We start from the raw sequence: 15,485 nt of genomic DNA on the forward strand, positions 1-15,485 counted from the left end.
TAAAAATATATCTTGCGTGGCCACATATGACCTTTCTAGGGCTCTACTTTCAAAAGCTCGTCAACTTCTTACGATGTAATTTAAAACGAAAATTAAGAAAAGTACTATTCGCGGCATTCACAATATTTGTGTTTTAGTGAACCATTTTTTATCTTCTGAGTCATACAGATAGTTTACTTAAAACGTAATACTAAAATGGGTTGCAAACCAAAATTAAATGCGAAAACCATTAACACGAATATTTTCTCCTATCTCAAATAACAATCACTTTTATTATTTCCTTTATTAGCCTGTACAACACACTGAAGAAAGGACGGTCCGTAAAAAAGTTGTTGTGTTGCATCTGTCAACTGTAGAAATTGCTGGAGTTGAGTAGAACCAACACGTAATTTGTTAATAATAACTTCGTTCCTCCGTTGCTTTAGTAACTATATTGTAGCTTGAGAATACAGCACAAGAAATCCATGAAATCAGGAGTGACCTTAGGATGAACACTTCTGGAAGGGTTGAGAGGGAACTCTCCCCACTTAGTATATCTAGAAGAAAATTTCTCTCACTAATAAATTACGAGGGGGTGGGTAAATAAAGTAAATTATTGTCAAAACTTTGTAAATTAATTACAGTAATTTATATACAGGGTGGCCCAAAAGTAGGTATACAGTATCGTACTGCATTTTATAACATTCCTTATTGTTATCCATCAGGTATACTTAGTTTCTTTATAATTTGTTCTTAATGTGTTTTTACTTATATCTTAAGCTCGGAAGAGCCGAAGCAAATAAACCCATAAACTAAAATGTTATACTTGATCACTACTTTTGGGTCACTCTGTATAATTAACGTCTATTTCAAAATGAGTGAACCAGTGTTTAGCGACATCACTAATCGAAGTTTAATAATTATGGGTGTTCAAATATTTGAGCTCTATGTTGAAACCTTCGAGTGGATTTTTTTTAACACCCCTCTCTCTCCTTTCCCTCTTCAGCTTCGACTGTTATGACTTCACATTCTCTTTCCAATTGCCTGTCTGATATTGGTAAAAAAACATGATGAGTACATTAACATATTAACACTATGGCGCTGCGTTGACGCAAACTGTTTCTGCGACGCGACGCGTTATGGAACAGGACTGTGTTTTGTATTAAAGAGAATGCACGGGCATGGGATTAAACGATGGGTGAAACAACACTTAGTAGTCTGCAGCGAATACATCTAAATCATTCTTTCCCGGTAGAGTAACTTCAAAAGAAACATGCCGTCCAAAATAATCTGCTTTGAACTCAGATTATTTTTTTCCTGTGGGATATCATCAAAAGAAGCGTGTACATTAAGTGCCTAAGATACGTTGAAAGATGTACACAAAAACATCCTGTCCAGTCCATGATTTAAGCGAATTTTTTAAAGGTTATCTTTAGTACCTTCAGAGCTATGGAGAACCGCCTCTTAATTATGTTTGACTCACGCTTCTTTTTCATGAACATGTTTGGTTGTATTTGATTTCTCCCACAAACGAAAAAAAAAAAATCGCCATATTAATGTATCTTATATTTCTGTCTGTCCTGTTAATTACACCAGTTATTTTGCAATTAAATATTCTGTGACGCCACAGTCTGCTCCTTTTTTTCGGTAAACCACACACGAGATGGAAAGGAACTGGCAGGTAACCTGACATTAGTAAAAGACACTGGTGACAAGCAAACAAGGGATGGTGTAAACGATGGTTATACAAATACGCTTCTTGTGGATCCATGATTACTACTACACTGCTATAGATATACCACATTGACTTGACACCTACTCTTCCGTTCCAGGCGCTGCTATCGGCTGAAGGAATTGCACTCCCTCTCGCTAAGGCTCTCTCGTTTAACAACATCTGAACCCTTATTGGCTCAACGCGTGGGTGTGAGCTTTAGTTCGCATTTTTGCTAGGGCTCAAGACATTATGGCAGCACTATAACACTTGTTTCTATCCCATTCCCTCTCCTTCTTGGCTTAATCTCGGAATCTCTTGCAGCCCTTTCTCCGATCGCAAAACCGTTCTCCTACGTCATACATTGGCCAGTTGGAAATGACATTTAAACTTCGGGCTTTACTTCATTATTTATAAAGTTTTATTGCTCTTCTATAAAATTTGATAGATAATGCATTCAATTGAATTTCTTAGTATGGGTGACATAGGGGAAAACAGAAAGAAAGTACTATTCCGACTTTGCAATAAAATATACGAAACAAGAAAGTAGTCGAAAGATACGTTGAAGATGACAAGGATACCATTCGATACGAAATCTAATTCGAAAATACATGAAACCTATAAAAAACATTAGGCCGGCAGTATATTGACAAGATGACAGGTCAGTCGAGCCATGGTTCAGTACTGTTAGCAATGCAACAATGACTCACTGCACATTGACTCGAATACGCGCTAGACAAAGACCTCTGACTGAGACACACAATCAATGTGCTCAGACATTTTCTACTTCTTTTCTTTGCTTCTGCTAAGCTGGCCTCCCTCTGGTAAATTTGCGCCCCGCTTTAATCCCACGTTGCACGTAGCAAAAAATATACAGAAATTCTCTATTCTCTATAAAGAAATAACAGGCCCGTATCCAGGGGGGTCTAGGGGCGCCCCCCCCCCCTAAATTTTTACTGGCCCCCTCTAAAATTTTCATGGTAGGCTTGCAAATGAACTATAATATGGGATGAACTAATATTTTTGGATCGGCCCCCCCCCCTAACTTCCACCGGGCCCCCCTACATTTTCGAGCTGGCTACGGACCTGAGAAATAAAAGAAATTTTTCATCTGTGGGTGCGAATAGGGAACATTAAAAAAGAGTGTGGATGTTTAAATATTATTATTATTATTATTATTATTATTATTATTATTATTATTATTATTATTATTATTATTATTATTATTATTATTATTATTATTTAGCTCCGGTTTAGCCGCACTGTTAGCGTGCGCCATCTCAGTGTCCACAGTACCTGGTTTTATTTTCGCTGGAACTACTAAAATTTTCTGGTATTTACCTAACATTATGAGGCAATTGGAGGCTGCCTGAATTATGAGGTATGAAACTCCGATGTACTGTCACTCATCACCAGTTGAAAGTGAACCATCTGGCTAGTCATCGTCTTTCATGGCTGTAGCGTCAGGAAGTTTAACTTATTACTTCTTAGCAAATTTCATCATTATTTCAATTCTGCAAAACTGAAAAGAATCTTATTTCTTATCTGTCTCACTTGCAATTTGCATCCTCTGTTAATTCGTGAAGCGTGCAATATGTTGGAGCGTGAAATTCGATATATAAACAAATAATCAAAAATGAGTAAACATGTGTTGCAGTTTTCAATCATTCCGCTTCTCAAAGGGAAAAGAGGGACAATATTTACAATAACATTTTCAAATTCACGGTTTTATATTCATTTAAACCTTATTCTCCCCATATGAAGAATGGACATTTCTAGTTGTTTTATTGTAAGGATATGCCATTTAATTTAGTAAACGTGTTTAAACAAACACCTAATCTGCCCCCCGTGGGTACACCTCTGAGCTTATCACACACTACATCTCACACACAAAAACTGCTGCACTGTTGAGGGTGATAAACTCATCTGTATCATTCGACTGCTGAGGCTCCAGAGTACCGCTGTAGTGTTGTCGAGCAGTCTGAGCCTGTAAGTTGAAGATCGTGAGCCGAAACCCATTGGTGATTGAAGTCCCTCTGAAGAACACATAGACGTTTTTAACTGTCCTGTATGTTTCTTTGTTGCTGGCTCTGTTGACTATGGTAGTCATGAAAAGCCCAAGAAAGAGAAACTCAAGCTAGATTGCCAAACTGCAAAAATCTTGTAGCTATCATTAAAAAATCTTGCAATCTTTCTATTTAGTGCTTACACGTTACAACTTTCTGAAAGCAAGAAAGATATGTCCACTCATACAGCACGGCACTTTAGTGGACAAATAGTGGACCTCCTCATTAAAAACGTGTATTTTGGCGCCCTTCCCATCCCCGTCCAAAAGAATCCGTTGTTTCAGAAGCGGCGAAACTGTCTTTTTCTTCATGTCTGTAGCAGGGCGATAGAGTGTAGTAAGCAAGAGACCCAGAAAGTTGCACATGGTTTGACTCCTTGCAAGATGACAAAATTCTTGCATGTCCCTTTCAAGACTATGTTTACATGGAGAAATATTGTAGTGTTGCAATTTTTTTTTTCATGACAGCTACAATATTCTTGCAGCATGGTAACCTAGCTTAGTGTAAGAAAAAAAAAAAAAAAAGAGGTAGGCCGCTCACCTCTCGAGCGAGAAGTGCCTGCTTCATCCCAGTCCACGTAAACTTGTCATAACAACATTGAGCTCGTGGGATCTCAAGCTTCTCCTGTCTCATTCCACCATTCCTCTTATAAACCAATCATCTCCATTAATCATCCGCCTCTTTTAGTTTAAAGGGCATTAAGTGTAAAACATTATTTCCTTTTCATTCTTATTAAGAAATAAATAGAAAGAAAGGTAAAGCTTTTTCTGGAATATGACGATATATTAATATTACAAGCAAAATATAACCCTACTTACTTGCTTTGCCTTACATTCTATCACACTACTTAATTTAGGACACAGACGGAAGGAAATTATTGTTTATTCACTCACTATAACCAACGAGAACTGCCAAACGGAAACGGAACACGGAATGGGGAAATACGATTGTTAAATCCATATACAAAAAGGAAATGATTTATCTCAGGATGTGGCTTTCAATGTCCTGCAATAATAATAAAAATAAGTTGAGATGAAAGCTATTTTCTTTATTGTACGATATTGCAATGAAGCTGACGGTCTAATGTAATGGAAAAGTTTTTAATTTATTCCTGACTGGTGGCTCCTTTTAATCTGAATGTGTTCTACTATCTTGTAATATATACGACCAGATACGAACACTTTTTTAATAGCCATTTCGATACTTCTGCTGGTGCTATTAATTTTGCAGAAAAAAAAAAATTGTCTCTTACTTTTTCTTTCTTACGTGTCTCAACTTTGTATACGTTGAGGTGACACACCTGTCACAATTCTCAAATTATTTTAATTTGTAAATACTTAAATATTTATAAAATTAATGTAAATCTTCAAGAAATCGCTTATGGTCTAAATTAGACAGACTAAGAAAGGGTTGTTTCAAAAAATCTAAATTCAGAATATTGTACTAACCCCAAAACTATCTAAAGAGTGGTTGGATCTTGGAGATTATGCAATAACCAGTATTGGGAAGTATTGGGTATTGACGTAACTACAAAGATGGAAACTGGCTTCGTCAGACATGAGTAGATTATTGAGAACTTTGTCATTAGGCCTAAGTGTATTCAAAATGTCATCGCGACGAAGACTGTAAAGTCTTTTATCCACGGCTCTCAATTATTTCACCAGAGTTTGTACGGGTAGAAGGTAAGGTCCATATGCAACGTTCGGCGTACGGAGCGTTAGAAATTCCAAAAGCACTAATATGGTTTACTACAGATTCCGTGGACTTTACACAACAAAGCGACCCACACTGTAGTTTATGGTTTATGGTTTTCCTCACGCAAGTTGTTTCTCGAAAGTTCCTAAACCACAACAGTATGATATTGCAGCTCTGAATATTGTTATTCCGATAAACGTTAAATTCGGTGGCGGCTTGAGGGGAGACAGCGTCTACCCTTTAGAATTTTATATGTATTAAGCCATTAAGCCTAAAGTACTAACTTAAAATTTTGTAATTTAAAGATTCTGAACTTAAAATTTCCTATAATTTATTCTGAGCTTCTTTATTTTTATTTTTAATGCTTCCATATTGAAAGACAGAAAGCAAAGTGTCTCGCGAAACTTTGAAAATTATTTCTCTGCTGCATCCATTTAACTTGCATCAATGTATAGAAGCGTAGGAGAAAAGCCACGTAAGAAGTTAAAGTCCAAAGACTCGCGCAGTGTAGCAGTACCTGCGAAAAAACATTTGCTGTTTTGTCTGCCTTTAGAGGATTGCCAATGTTGTTTATTTTAAGCTGGATTTGTACGTGAAAGAAGAAACAGACCGCTATTTCTTCTTATTTGTTTTTATTTTAAACCATCTTTCGAGCTCCTTCTATAAAATGTTAAATTGTTATAACGTATTCTTGACGAGCATTAGTTTGTCCCTATGTGTCTCCAACATCAGAAATAATAATAATAATAATAATAAAGACCCCTGATGAAAAATTGAGACGTATTGGCAATTCTATCACTTTTATGTTTTTCGCGAGAGTGACAAGTACTTTTACATGTCCCGGTAAACGCCCTCCCCCCCCCTTCCGAGACCACCTGGTTCGATTTTAAAAAAAATGCTTCGTCTTGGTCTGGGGCCTAGACCAAGGTACCCGTGACCAAATTTTGGTAACTCGGTCCTCTCGTCTGATCTCCAGGCCGCACACATACACAAAAAGAGACAAACAGACAAGCAAACTATTTTATTTATATTAGATTCTTCGCTCAATAATTGTGCAGATGAAAGATTTGAAAAATACAAAAATCTGGTCATTGTAGAACTAAAAAAACAGAAAATTTAGTATATATCAACAAATTCTTCTATACGGCAAACTGAATGACTTGATATCCACCTTTCCTAACACTTTTTGTTCAGATCAGCTTAAGAATGAACTTATTAACTTATGTTCCGATAGCAACCAACACATTTCGCGTACAGACTTCTGACACAAGAGACACCCAATCACTTGACCACGTTCGAAGTCCGTGAGTTCAGCGGAGCGCCCCATTCTGCTTTCTCACGATGTCTAATGATTACTGAGGTCACTGATAATGAGTAGGTGACAGCACAATGCAACTAATATGAAAAACGTATGTTTTGGGGGCTGTCCGCATACTTTTGATCACATAGTATATATATATATATATATATATATATATATATATATACGAGGGTTGGGGCAAAAGTCATGGCAACTATTTTTTTCCTTGCAGATATGTGAGCGGATCACAAACTTCTATGTGTCATGTGGAAGTTCTGCAGGCATAGTGTGTATGCAGAACAACAGATGTCTGCGATAGCTACTAGTAGCACAGCGAGGGCTATGAAATCAGTCAATTGGTGAGTGTCGTGCGAGATGGAAGTAACCTATGTTGAGCAGCGCGCTTATATCAAAACAGCCGTTCTCCGAGGGAGAAATGCGATGGAATGTCACAGTGAATTAGTGGAAGCCCTTGGGAATAATGCTCTACCATACCGGATAGTAGCACGGTGGGATGGAAAGGTTCAGCAAGGACGTGTGTCAACCAGTGATGAACAACGTTCAGGACGACCTGTCAGTGTACAGACCAACGTGGCACGTGCCGTCATCGAGCAGCTCCTGGATGAAGACAGACGATTGACGCTACTGGAGTTGGCGGAGCAAGTGGCATCGAGAAACGCACCGTCCACAGGATATTGCGTAATGAGCTGCAACTACGCAAAATCGCATCGCGGTGGGTATCGCATGCACTGACGGAAGTTCAAAGGTGGATGAGCTATGCAATATGCTCCGACCACCTTGCACGCTGGCAACAGGACGGCGTGTCACGAATAATCGCCATCGATGAATTTTGGGCCAGGGCATACGAACCAGAACTGAAACGTCAGTCCGCGGAGTGCCGACAGGCTGGATCACCAAGCAGGCAGAAGTTCCATCAGAATCCATCCCCAGTCAAATTGATGGTGATCGTCGCGTATGACGTCAGGGGTGTCATATTTTACCACTTTGTTTCACATGGCAGAAGAGTGACCGTACAGTACTTCAGGGACTTCCTGGTGCGACAGGTACGACGTGGCATTCGGGAGAAACGTCCGGATCTTGGGGACAGTGCAATAATCCTGCATGACAATGCAAAACCACGTAAAGCAGAGTGTGTAGGGCAGCTACTGCGATGTTGGGGATGGGAAGAATTGGAGTACCCACCGTACTCTCCAGACATTTCACTCTATGACTTTGATCTCATTCGAAAGATTAAGGAACCACTACGTGGTAGGCGGTTTGCAACACGCAAGGACATTGCTAATGCTGTGCGCGAACAGGTGACCCGATTCACACATGGTGCGGCAAATGCTGAGGCGGATGGTATTCAGCGCCTCCCGCATCGTTGGCAGCAAATGGTGCAAGTAGCAGGGGACTACTTTGAGGGACTTTAGACCCAGGTTTGTCATGTCAACTGTATGTGTACTGTGTTGTTATTCTTTTGCACCGTAAAGGCCATATTGCCCTGTATGCTACCGTAATAAATTAGTGTGTTACGATATTTCAGTGCTATTCATTGTCCACACATGCAGATAACACCTTGTCCTTTCGTCTGTATATGTCACATTTTCCAACCGGACTGGCATCTTCAAGAAAAAAATAGTTGCCATGACTTTTGCCCCAGCCCTCGTATGTGTGTATATATATATATATATATATATATATATATATATATATATATATGAATTATGTTTACTTATTTTAAATTTTATGTACCCCTAAGAAGTCAATTGCGTACCCCAGGCTCAAGACCACTAATCTATCATGGATAATTTCAGGTAAGGATAATCACTACAGAGGTTACTCTGGATTGTAACATGCTGAACATTCAAAGGAACATGTAACGTTTCAGGTAGTGTAAGGTAGCGTTTCAATTTGGTGAAGGAGCGTGTTTTCCACTAAGCAATCTGCTGTTCATCAATATCATGTTTTATAACTACCCTGCTCATTTAAAATATGAACTTTTCCCTTTAATACGTAATATGTGAATTTACCTTCTGATTTGTTAATGAATGGGGAAAAAAATCAATGACCAAGTTGTTGACTCTTCAAACACACTCGCCACTAACTCTGATCGATTCACTTTCAACAATGTCTACCCACTGCAGATGCAACGATAATAACTAGATGACAGACTGAACTCATACAGTTACACAATAAACACAATGGGATATGAAATATTCAACTCACCTCAGCTACATTTAATACAGGATTCATTACCATCTATTTTAAATTATATTATTATTACGACCATTTTTACTATGATTTTTTACTTCTATTTTTTTATTTTATTTTATTTTATTTATTTATTTATTTTTGCTACAGAACTGCGTATGTTACTTTTACTTCTTTAAAATACCACGCACTGCCTTGTGAACGTGTTATATATTTTGTAATTCAAGGGAAAAAGTCGATATTTATACGTACCCTACCAACTGATTCGAATATAAGACGATTTCATTTCCAAGATGATCCGTTAGTGTTAAAGGTGTTTACCAAAACGTTCATTAAACAGGTTTGGAGTCATTACTTTAAAAAAAAAAAAAAAATACTGTAAAAGCTAAGAAATAAGTGATAAATCAACTCGTACCGAGATAGTCTGTAGCTACCTTGTATGATGAGAAATTGAAATTTTACAAAAGTTATTTTTTTTAATTGCCTGGGATACAGTAAGTGCTAAGATTGATATATTCACAAGTAAATTTTATCTCGTAGCAATTCAATATAACAAAATTCATTATAGAGATTTTTAAACTTAAAATTTTATTAATCTAAAACAGTACAAGCATTAATATACTGAAATATATATATATATATATATATATATATATATATATATATATATATATATATATATATATATATATATATATATATATATAGTATATGCAAAACAGGATGTCTTTACTTTGACCATTTCATTCATTTTTTCGATTCAGTGATTTGATCTTTCGGTTCCAGTTTTGGAACTTACCTGTTAGCTCATATATATAGATTGGTTCCTTTTTGTACCAAAGTTTAATATTTAATGCACATAGTATTGCCGAGCGAGCGTTAGCAAGTGAAGGCGGGTTAGAGTCCCGCAGGGCACATTGTTTTCTGTCTTCGTTACCAATCTGTTCATTGAACGATTCATTGAATGAAATGGCTAAAGTAAAGACTTGCCGCAAAACAGCAACTGATTCTGCAATTAATTATAAAAGAAAACCTAATAATTTGCCAGGAGGTAATGAAAAACTAAAATGGAAGCCATATTGCCTCGCTGAATTGCTATGCTGATACGTTGTATAAGAAAAGCAGTAGCCCGATTGCTACCACCAGTAACCTAAGCAATACGTTGCCTACTTCTTTGATGAAATTGAGATCTTCGAGGCCTCAAGTGACGCCCATTTCAATGGATATGGTCACGAACACGCATCTATCGAGTAATTTTTACATTATTTTCTCGCATTCTCTGCGGACTGCAAAAGTTCCTTCTCGTGATGAAGAACGAGTAGTTAGATGAGGTGAGATCACAGAGAAGAATCTCCCCCCTCTTCCAAGTCACTAGCGTAATGCCACCTGGTCTTTTGCCATCAGATTAGTTATATCCCGCTGGTTCATGAACAGATGTAACTTCAAATAATGTCATTCTCGTTGGAGTGTTTCACACGTCTTCCGAAGCTACTTATGCAAGAGAGAGAGCGCGTAGACAATTTTAACTATTCTGTGCAGCTGAAGTGAAGTGAAGTGACGTCGTAAGTGTCGTCAAGCACTCTGCCGATCAGCAGCGACGCTGCACAAAATCAGTTGTGGATTGCTAGTTCCGTTAAATGACCCCACCCATCACTGCTGATCCAAGAATGAATTATAATCGCTTAAACAATAGAAATTTTTAAATTGGTCTTTACAATAACAATTTTACAACGAATTGGAAAGAAAATATATCATAGAATCAAAGCTCAAATTATAAAAGCACTTTATAGCGAGAGATATAGTTTGTGAAAAATCACTCCTCCGGAAGCACCTCTCCTCCTGCCCATAGTTACAGAGATACAATTCGCAAACGCGATATATACCACCCAATAAACGAAAATTGCGGAACAAACGTTACACGCACGCTCACTCTTTCAACAACAAGAATATAGGCCTATTCTGTTATTGTACAACATAGAGTTTATTGTTCACCAAAGTTAAAAATGTAATTTTTCTGTACCCGTATAATAAAATGATGTGTATCTGTCTGTCATCAGCTTTTCGCATAGAAATGAGTGATAGACCCTTCTGCTCGGAGGTTCGGATCTGGGTGGGTGAAAACGTACCGCGGTTTGATAACGGTTTGTGTATGCAACCCCTGTTGCATCACAGCTGTGCGATCTTACATAACAGCAGATGAAAAATACCTGAGAATGCAGTATAGACTTCTTTCTTTCTTTCTTTTAATCGATGTTCTGAATTAATACGACGGATCCCTACTCTAACGACGGATCCCTACTCTTTTTAATCCAGGTTCTGAATTAAGAATCGAAAACGACGGGTGTTTCCAACTAGTGAAATAAACAGGGTGGCCCAAAAGTAGGTATACACCCATAAGGTATAACATTCTCGCTTATAGGTTTATTTGCTTCGGCTGTTCCGAGCTTAAGATATAAGTAAAAACACATTAAGAACAAATAATAAAGAAACTAAGCCTACCTGATGGATAATGTAAGAAATTATATAAAAAACAATGAGTTGATCAGTACGGGACTGTATACCTACTTTTGGGCCACCCTGTATAAGTAACTGCAAATCACTATCGAGAAATTACTTCACAATTAGGTTAGGTTGTGTGTGTGAGACTCAGTTAAATTAAGGTAAAGGTTGGGTTGAAAGGGAGTTGCCGTGACAAAGTTGTCAATAGATCGTTTTAAAGGAATATTACAGAGTTTTATACGCAAGATAATAAAAACGCTGTTTTAATCACAACTAATTTAGGTAAATTCAACAACACTATTATAAAATTAGCATGGATTCATTAAAAAATCATAAGTAAGTCTTACTTTCGAAAAATATCATTATAAAGTTGGAAAGAGCAGCAGAATGAAAAACAAAACAATTTGATACATACCCTTATTGAGATGTTGATTTTTCAGTTTTGTTTGATTCCAGACTGCACACTGGTATTTCTGAAACAAAAAGAATTATATTTGTAGACTTGAAACCTAACTAAAAAAAAAAAAAAAAAATCATAACTCTTATCAACATGGCAATTATTTATCAAAGGCAAGTGAACAAACCATTCAATTTTGCTGACGTCCATCATCTTGAAAATTAAAATTTATGTCCATAAGTGTAATCATATTTCCCACAAGAATTAAATGTAAATAGGTTATAAGACAAGCTCATAGTAATTGCTTCGCTTCCACTATACGTCGTAATTGTAGAACTGTTTTTGAAAGTCCCTTAGCTGGAACATTTCACATTTTAAACAGTAAACATACATTATATTTACATCTCGAATTTGTAATTTATTTGTGAAAACGTTATTATCATATAAAATGTTTAAAATGCAACTGATACCAGAAAGAGGAGAAACGTAATTTTAATTCTAAAACAAATAGCTCTCTAAAATGTCAATATTTTCTTTTCTATACGATAGTTTTATCAACAGCATTCAAGGTCAGAGGTGTCAAAACCTATTTTGCGACAACTGTAAAAACAAAAGTAAGGTAAAACAATTGTTCAAATGAGCAAACACAAAACACTGCTTAATAACATTTTTGATTTGTTTTTTTCTCAACATAATAATAATAGCAAATGCAAACCACCACATGATAATATCGACTCTAAATTTTAACATGTACAAAATTTGAGTATTGAAAAGATTTAATTGAAATCAAATTAAGACTTTTTACAACTGCGTTCAGAATATTATTGACAGTTGGAGCCTGACAACTGTGAAACCCCGAGCTTCTGTGACTTTTGCAGGTAAAAATTGACTTCTCAGCTTCAAAACTAGTGCGTCAATGACTGTATATAGTTTGTTACAAATCCATTGAAATTTGTATAGGGTAACATTCCAATTTATAGACAAAAGGAATGTTTATGATCTTATGACAGTGTTTGTCAAAAGAAAGCATTCATTGTTAAAATTGCAACCTTATACTTAATTTTGGAATTGTTCAAATCTGTTCACAATTATTTTAGTTCTTATTGCACAATCCCTAGTATCATCTTAGCAAAATCAGATGTGGGCCCCTGTATGTAGGCATCGACTCTTTTCTTTTCCTTAACAAGTCCTTAAATTACGTCTCATATTTTGTCTGTAGTCTTTAAGTGACACGAGATTATGAAGAATACGACCTATTATTTAAAGTAAGATTCAAAACAACTACTTATTTTACCTAAATAACTATACTCGGAGCAAAATTTGAATACGTAAAGCTAGTGCTGCCAATGAGATCACATAGTTTTGCCAATAAAACCGCCAGAATTATGACGATTTGAATATATTGCCACAATCTCGCTACTGCTAATTGTAAGATAGATGTGTAATATTTCAGTTAATTACAGTTAATGATTTAGTTGGATGGAACACTTCGGAATGTTCCGGAAGATATTTGTCTTAAGTGTTTGTGCTTCAGTCATACATTGCCTCGTGAGCCATGTGCATTATAGCCATTCTCGTATTTTTTTTTTTTTTTCAGCCAAATCACTTATTACATCCTATATACTTAGGAAATGGTTTTAAAAATCAAAAGTAGGCCCTACTTATCTCTCATACATAATCTCGAAGTGATCCATGGTTTTCACCAGTGGCGTAGCTGCAAAAGTGTAGCTCCCCCCCCCCGCAAAGTATAGAGGAGGGGCCCTAGTCGTAAAGCCGACAGAAGTAAGGTTGAAGCTCTACTTCTTTAAATCTTTATTCATCGCAAGACTTCGGGTCCCGTATACCTCGGGGCCCCCCCGCACTGCGGGGGTTGCGGGGGCAGCTGCTACGCCACTGGTTTTCACCTTTCTGCGTTCCTCCATCTTCTTAAGCATCGCTTTAGTTATCCATGATTCTCTCGATGATCTTTCCATTCTTCCAATGTTATTGTGGAGCGTGTCACGCAGAATCTATTTAACTTTTCCCCAACTATTTTCTGCATTGCCGACCACAACGCCCACTGCATTGATTTTTTTGTTCTATCTCTTCTTACACATCACTGTCCAAACTTCTTAATCGCTATAAGTTCCATATTCGATTTCTTCTTCCATTTTTCTTGATCGGCTTTAACCAGGTTTGCACTTCCGCCACAAGGACATTGTGATCCGAATCAATGTCCGCCCACCGGCACCTTTTATTTTTCAACCCACTGCTTTATATAAGAAATTATTTGTTACGTTTTCTTTAAATGGACTAGGATTTTGCTGCATATCCATAACAAAAAAGGGAAAGTAAAAAAGAGGAAAAGATAATGGTAAGAAAAAGTAGCATTTCTTTAAATTTTTGCACAAACATGGCATTCAGTATATCCCTCGCAACTGTAAAAACGTGGATCTTTAAATAATCGTGATAGTTTTGAGAAGACAACGAATCAATTTCCCGTTCCCCACTTCAAAATCCTCAACTTGCGTCATCCCTGGAAACGGTTCGAGGGACATATTCTGTCAAGTGACCTGCAACTAGTGCTCTCAAACGGGTCGGGTTACGGGTCGGGTCGGGTCAGGTCAACTCGGGTCGGGTTATCGGGTCGGGTCAGTCGGGTCAGCTCGGGTCGGGTTGTCGGGTCGGGTTATTCGGGTCGGGTTGTCGGGTCGGGTCAATCGGGTCAGCTCGGGTCGGGTTGTCGGGTCGGGTCAATCGGGTCAGCTCGGGTCGGGTTATCGGGTCGGGTTGTCGGGTCGGGTTATCGGGTCGGGTTGTCGGGTCGGGTTGTCGGGTCGGGTTAGTCGGGTCAGTTCACCTTGGTCAACTGAGTTTAGGTTGAGTTTAAACTCGGCTGGAGTCGAAAGCTGCTGTTTTTCACTAGCTGCCTAATTAAAAATAGCAATTTTCAATTGATTTTATAGAAACCATAAATCTATTTTGAACACTTGCAGCTAGTGTTTTTTATGATAAATGCTTATTTTTCTACTTGTGTGTACTTTAATTTTTAAATGTGGAAGATTGATTTTACCAATCGACTGTAATATTAATATCTACGCCAATATGGAGTCTGGATTTAGAAGAAAACTAGAAGTTGTTTAAGCAACGCCAAAAGAGATATTGGATATGGACGACCAAGCCCAAGCAGGGCCGCGGTGGCTCAGTGGTAGAGAATTCATCTCTGGTGCATGGTGTCCAGTAGCGTAGCTAGAGTTTTTTTCAGGGGGGGGGGAAATGAAGGGCCCAAGAGGATTTTGAGGGGGACATCTCCAATATATATATATATATATATATATATATATATATATATATATATATATATATATATATATATATATGTGTGTGTGTGTGTGTGTGTGTATTCAAGGTGAATGTTTCCATCTTTATTGTTCATGATTTTACTCTTTGGAAAACAGTGAAAATATAAGAATTTAGTACCTCAAACAACTAGGATTCATTAATGCAATTGATTTCTAATATAAGTAAATAGTTATTTAATCATGGCGTTTAAAATATGTGTAGCTGGTTGACTTAAGTGGAAGCAAATACACTTTTACAGGTAAAGAAAATAACTTATAGGTTCATGCCTCTACTTGAAGAGGA

General features: G+C 37.3%; 1 protein-coding gene across 4 annotated transcripts in view; it reads right to left on the reverse strand.

The window, feature by feature from the left end:
- LOC145694723 (uncharacterized) overlaps positions 1-15,485 on the reverse strand; it is a 629,124-nt gene that overhangs the window by 321,603 nt on the left and 292,036 nt on the right. For 3 of the 4 annotated variants that reach the window (XM_081771270.1, XM_081771268.1, XM_081771269.1), the window contains exon 2: positions 11,880-11,937. The gene's annotated coding sequence lies outside the window, so the exon portion shown is untranslated. Of the gene's footprint in view, positions 1-11,879; positions 11,938-12,048; positions 12,171-15,485 lie in introns of those variants that run through there. The other variant, XM_081771271.1, reaches the window with a different exon arrangement.

Source organism: Thermobia domestica, chromosome 9, assembly GCF_964235325.1.
Source record: "Thermobia domestica chromosome 9, izTheDome1.hap1.1, whole genome shotgun sequence".
NCBI classification, from domain to species: Eukaryota; Metazoa; Arthropoda; class Insecta; order Zygentoma; family Lepismatidae; genus Thermobia; species Thermobia domestica.